This window comes from Pteronotus mesoamericanus, unplaced genomic scaffold (assembly GCF_021234165.1).
Source record: "Pteronotus mesoamericanus isolate MK-2021 breed Mesoamerican mustached bat unplaced genomic scaffold, CSHL_Meso_final contig_557, whole genome shotgun sequence".
NCBI classification, from domain to species: domain Eukaryota; kingdom Metazoa; phylum Chordata; class Mammalia; order Chiroptera; family Mormoopidae; genus Pteronotus; species Pteronotus mesoamericanus.
In genome coordinates this window covers 4,002,280-4,008,279 of record NW_026555200.1, presented here as the reverse complement: position 1 = coordinate 4,008,279, position 6,000 = coordinate 4,002,280, and the positions used below count along the sequence as shown (strand labels likewise).

General features: G+C 56.0%; 1 protein-coding gene across 1 annotated transcript in view; it reads left to right on the top strand.

Annotated features, from left to right (window-relative positions):
- The first annotated feature begins 268 nt into the window (after positions 1 to 268).
- The window catches only part of TNFRSF8 (TNF receptor superfamily member 8), a 38,798-nt gene continuing 33,066 nt past the window's right edge, over positions 269 to 6,000 (top strand). Inside the window, exons 1-2 of the mRNA XM_054579641.1 lie at positions 269 to 353; positions 4,982 to 5,095. The gene's annotated coding sequence lies outside the window, so the exon portion shown is untranslated. The remainder of the gene's footprint in view (positions 354 to 4,981; positions 5,096 to 6,000) is intronic.

Sequence of the window (6,000 nt, the reverse complement as noted above, 5' to 3'; positions counted from 1 at the left end):
TTCTGGCGGGCTGGAAGTGATCTTGAGGGAAGGTGAGCATCGGGAGCCTCCGCGCGGTTTGGCCTGCGATGTGGAGGGCTGGAGCAAGTTCAAGGAGAGGCGAAGTCAGGTGTTTCCCTCCTGATTTCTCTTCTGGACCGTGAGGCTTGGTCTCAGGCCTGGCCTTGCCCGTGTGTGGAGACCAGGCCTTCTGGGGTCTGAGGGGCGGGAGGGAGGATGGGTGTCTGGGGCCCACTGGGCCTCACCAGTTTGTCCTACCCTCCAGGGTCAAGCCCCCACGGACGCCTGCGCTGGGGACCTCAGCCTCTACTACGACAATGCTGCCAGGAGGTGCTGTTACCGCTGCCCGGAGGGTGAGTGGGGGTGCTGGGCTGGGGGGAAGGGGGGACGGGGGAGCCAGCTTCATCGTTGCCGTGCTGACTATGGGTTCTGAAGCCCATCCTGCGGCGAGTTTTGTTTTGTTTTTTAATTAATAATGGCCCCTTCTAGAGCAGGTACTGTATATACGCTGGCCTGAGGCCTTCCCATGCATCGCATCATCTTATCAGATGCTCATAATTATCTTTTATGATTCCCATTTTGCAGATGAGGCTTTTGGGGTGCTGCAAGGTTCAGCAAGTTGCCCAGGGTCCCACGCTGGGAAATGGTAGAAGTGGCAGAACTGGCTGGGGCTGGAGTTTAGGGTCCTGTGACCCGGGAGTCTGGGCTGTCACCATCCTCTGACCACCTGGACGCCCGTCCTTTTGGCCTCTCAGCTTTGCTGTCTGCAGGTGGTGACAGGCCACAGTGCGCATGACAGGGCCCACGGCCGGTGCTGGGCAGGAACCCTGGTCAATCCGTCCTTAGACTGTGAGGGCCGACAGAGTCTGCGCTCAGGCCAAAAAAGGACCAAGAGGAACATCTTGGGAAAGAATTAGATATTTTCTCTTTCCAAAAATTGTTCAAAGCAGTCATTATAGGAGAAAAAGTAGAACTGCATGAGCGTTTCTGGCCTTTGTTTTGTGGGTTAGTGTTGGCCTTGGAGTATGTATCGGGGGGGTCCCTGTGCTTTTTTCCTAGTGCTTGGGACCTCTGTGCCAGCCAGCCAGCCAGCCAGCCACCCACATGCCTGCCCGCCCACCTGCCTACCCTTTCACCCACTCACTGGGCCACCTGGCGGCTCTCTGTTGTGTCCTCAGATCCCTCCCCTCTGCAGCGCTTCCCCCCCCCCGACCCCCCCCCCGCCCCCGCAGCCTGGTGGGGCCTTGACAGAGAGTGGGTGGAAAGAGAGTGCCATCCTGGTCCCAGGCTCCCTCCATTTAGACACTGTGACTTGGGAAGGGGGGCTCCCCCCACCGTTTTCCAGGCCTAGTGACTGGCAGTAGCTGAGTACTTCTCGTGGGCAGGGCATTTTGGCGGAGTTTTATTGACCTTGTGCTTCCGGGCATACAGAGAGGAAAAACCAAAAACCCGCAAAAACCCCTTCCTCGGTCTCTTGGGGAAATTTCTGACATTTTGCCCGTCCTCTGCCATCAGTGCTCAGCTGTGTGGTGGGGTTTGAGCGGGGGCGTGTTGGTGGAGGAAGGAAGCAGGGAGACCTTTGAAATTCAGAAGCTGAGATGTCATCGAAGCCTTCCTGTGACCCAGGCCTCCAAAGCCCTTTCTAGCATCCTTGACAGCTGGTCCCCAGCCCTCTGCATACACACCCTCGATCACGGGGCGCGCGCTCACTCACTGCCGCACAGCACTGGTGACAATTCGAGCTGATGAGCATGCTCCGTGCCAGCCATGGTGCTGAGCCCTCTACCTACATACTAGCTCACGGAACCGGATAGGGAGCCCAGACAGGGAACTTGGACATGGTGGGGTTCAGGGATTTGTCCATAGTCACATGCTAGAAAGTGGCTCAGGTGGGGCTCATGTGTCTCCGTCTAACTCGGAGCCGCAGCACCTCAGTCCTACATGGTGCTGACCCCCAAGGCACTCCATTCCAGAGGCAGCAGAGCATGTCGGAGCAGAGTCCAAGCTCCTCGCTGTTCTGCACCCCGCTTCCTGGGTCACCCTCCTGGCTTGCGCCCAGATTCACCACCCACTGGGAGAGGCCTCCCTGCAGATATGCGAGGCTTGCCCAGGTGTGGGGAGACTCTGTGAAGCCAGGCCTGATGTTTGACAAGAGCAGGGTTTGTTTGGGGCCAAGCGAGTGTATCCCACCTCGTCCCAGGAGCCGAGTGTTCTGCAAGGGCTGTGAGCAGGAAGGAGGCGGCGGCAGCCAGCTTGCCTGCCCCGCCCACCTTTGCCAAGCTTGGCTGGCCCCACTCTCCTCCCATGTGTGCAGCTCTTCAGGGAAACAGGAGAATCATTGGACAAACACCCTTCAGCCCCAATTCCAAAGCCAAGGAGAAAGCACCTGGAGGCCCAGATAAGTCCGGATGTTCACCTGTGCTCTGGTTCCCCAAAGCCAGGACTGCTCTGGATCGCTGCTGGGGGTGGGGCGGGATGGAGGCCGTTCCCCAGGACGGGCCGGCCGTGGGGCTGGGAAACCCTTCCAAAATCTGTCTGCTGCAACCACCTGTCAGACCCAAGGGCAGTGCTGCTGGGAACGCACCCCTGGGGGACCTGAGCTGACTGGAGCACACGGAGGTGGGGAGGCTTCCCTGAGGAGTCGGCATCGAAAGGAGACCCCGGGATGAGCAGGACCATGCTAGGCCGAGGTGGGGAGGGGGTGTGCTTTGGTTAGAGGGCACTGAAGATGCTGAGGCCTGGAGTGAACAAGGATGGGCCACTCAAGAAGTGGGCAGCGGTCCATGTGGTGGAAGCACAAAGCTGAAGGGGGCGGGGCGGGGGACAGTGTGGGAACTGGCGGCCCAGACGCAGTGAGGGAAGTTTCAGGGGCCAAAGCCGCTGGGGATGGGTTGCCTAACCACCCCAAAGCCGAGCCAGAGGGAGCCCTGACTGGTGCGGCTCTGTGGGTTGAGCACGATTGCTACAAAGCGGAAGGTCGCCAGTTCGATTCCTGGTCAGGGCACATGCCTGAGTTGTGGGTTCGGTTCCTGGAAGGGGCGCCTATGAGGGGCAACTGCTTGATGATCCTCTCTTGCATGGATGTTTCTGGCCATTTCTCCCTCCCTTCCCCTCTCTTTAAAAATAAATTCTTGGGGGAAAAAAAAAAGCATCAGCAGCTGAGCCAGAGGTAAGAGGCAGTGACAGAAATGTTAGGACAAACTGAGAACATTGGGCGTCAGAAAGGCTCTCATCAGCCGGGGAGCAGAGCGTGGCTGGAGACAGGTCAGGACAGAAGGATACTTGGGAACCAATTCTAAGCGTGCCAGGACCGCTGGGGAGACTTTGTGTGCTATTTCTGTTCCTGATGATGAAAGTGATACTCAGTGGAGAAGATCTCTGTGGAAAATGGGAAAAGGAGAAAAAGAGAAATGAGTCAACACTCCTAACTATTTTGCTCCCTCTGTCCCAGCCTGCGCGGCCCTTCTAGGCTGCCTGGAAGGCTCCCCCAGCCGGCCCCGGCCCTCCAGGACCCACCGAGGCTGCCGTCACCCTCTGCAGGCCTTACTCTCCACTCCCCGCTGCTCCTTCATTTTCTTTAGAGTTTGTACCCACATTGGAAGCCAGCTGGCTAATTCCTTTCTTTTTATGGCCCCTCTCCCACCCAGGCTGGAGCGTGAGCTCCATCGGGGCAGGGTCCTCCCCTTCTTAAATCTCACCATCAGTGTGGGCGCCAAGATGGCGCTCAGTAAATGTGCGTGTGGGGGCCGGGGGGTGGGGGGGCAGGACGGCCCACCAACGAAGTCACCCTGTGCCTTGAATTTTTATTTTTTGCACTTAAAAACTTCATTCTCAGCAGTGTCCACAGGCTTCCCCAGAGTAACTCGGGGGCACAAGAAATGCTGAAAACACCTGGCCTGGAGTCATTCAGGTCTAACAGAACCCTAACTCAGGCCCAAACAAGACAAAAGAGAAATAACTGGCTCAATAACGGAGAAATCCATGGCACCATAAATTCGGGTTTGAACGATGTCAAGAGTCCATTGGGTCTGCGTCTGTGGCCTTGGCTGGCCTCTGAGTCACCTCCTTCCCAGGAAGACCCTCCCCATCCTGTGGCAGCCATGACAGGGCAGCTCAGAGTCCAAGCTGCCCTTTCAACGGGGAATCCAAAGGTCAAGGGAGAGGCTCTTTCCTGGTAGCTTCTGCAAAACTCTCACTGATGCGGTTTATTGGCCTGTCTGGGTCATGGACCTACCCTGAAGGAAGAAGTATTCTGATTGGTCTGCCCGGGTCATGTGTCCAGCCTGAAGGTGATGCGTTCGGAGGGGCCTGCCTGGGCCACGTGCTCATTTGGAAGCTGCCTGGGGCGGGGAGTGCGTCTCAGCCAGAACGCGCAGACCTGAGTGGGGCAGGGCAGGCGAGCCCCGGGTGGACAGCCAGGATGCCCCCTACCTGTTGGCCCCGTGCTTCCGGTCTCACCGTCCTGCCCCTCCCTTCCCCGTACAGTGGGACTCAGGAGCAGCTGGGTGACTTGCAGGCCCCTCAGTCAAGCTGGATTAGGCTTCTCAAGGTCTAGGGACTAGGGCGCCTCTGTTCCTACGAGCGCGGCAGGACCCCAGAATGACCCGCGCTTGCTGTGTGCCCGGGACTGCTGCAGGGCTTCACGCATGTTCATCCTTACAACCCCTTTCATCCTTTCAACAACCCGAGGCAGGGCGTCCTATATTATTAACTTAATAGGGCCCATGAGGCCTTGGGCACTTGGCAGTGGCAGCCCAGGCGTCCCCGGCCCAGCCTGCCTCCCCAGCGCAAGCTGCTTCTGCTGCCCTCCGGGCGACCTCAGGCATCAGCGCCTCCATCTATAGCACGAGTTGCAGTGACATGTTTGGAGGTTTAGGGGTGTTGCTGGGGAGGACTTCAGGGATGAGAGGTGGTGGCAGCGGCGGCCCCTGAGAGTTCGCCAAGGTGGCCTGGCCTGCAGCTTCTCGGCTTCTTTTCCCAGGGCTGTCCCCGCAGCAGCTGTGCCCGCGGGAGCCATCTGACTGCCGGAAGCAGTGTGAGCCGGACCACTACTTAGACCCGGACGGCCGGTGCACGGCCTGCGTGAGCTGCGGAGGTAAGAGCACGCACGGGGCGGGCAGAGAACAAGATGTGGTGACCGTACTCTGAATTGGCCACCCGCCCGTGCCTCAGTTTATCCCTCTGGATTTGCGAATCAGTATCAGCCGTGATCTTTTGCATCGGAACTTTTTGGAGAGACTTAGTTAACGTGTTACCTCAAGGCAGGGACTCGCATTTGTTGAGTTTATTTTTTGCAAAACACTCAGGGGAAGATTCTTTTCTCATTCCTGTTTCCCAATGAGGAAACCGAGGCTTGGCGGGGGGAAGGGCCTTTCCAGAGTTACAAAACTGGTTCAAACCCCGGCCGTTTGAACCGACGGTTTGAAGCCAAGAGCCGTGGTCACTGCCTGAGACCACAGCGCTTCCAAAAGGACTCTTACAATAAGCGCTTTTGTTGTGGATGTTTTATGACGGTTAGTGAATGCGGTTTGCGTTCTGGTTGGGGTTTGTTTTGCTTTAGTGTGGGTTTTTTTGGGGGAGGGCGCGGGTGGGGGAAATTTGTTGAGATTTCTTAGCCTAACAAACACTGCTATTTCTTAGTGTGTTTAGTGTGTTTGAAAAAAAAGAATGTATATTCTGTTTGTTCCATTCAAAATTCGACATAGACCCATTCAATCAAGTTTATTAATTGTGTTATTTAAATAATATACATTTCTACTTAGTTTTGACACCATCACAAAGGCTGATTTCTGAGATAGATGTGTTAACAGCTGTCTGCCAATTTGGTTTTCATCTGATTTTCATTGTGTTCTATCTATTTTTGCTTCAAATATGTCAAAGCTGTGTTATTAGGTACAATGATCATTAATATGTTTCCTTGGTTAATTGGACCTTTTATCAACATGAAATATCCCTCTTTGTTCCTTATAATGTGTTTGCCTTCATTCCATTTTTGTTTGA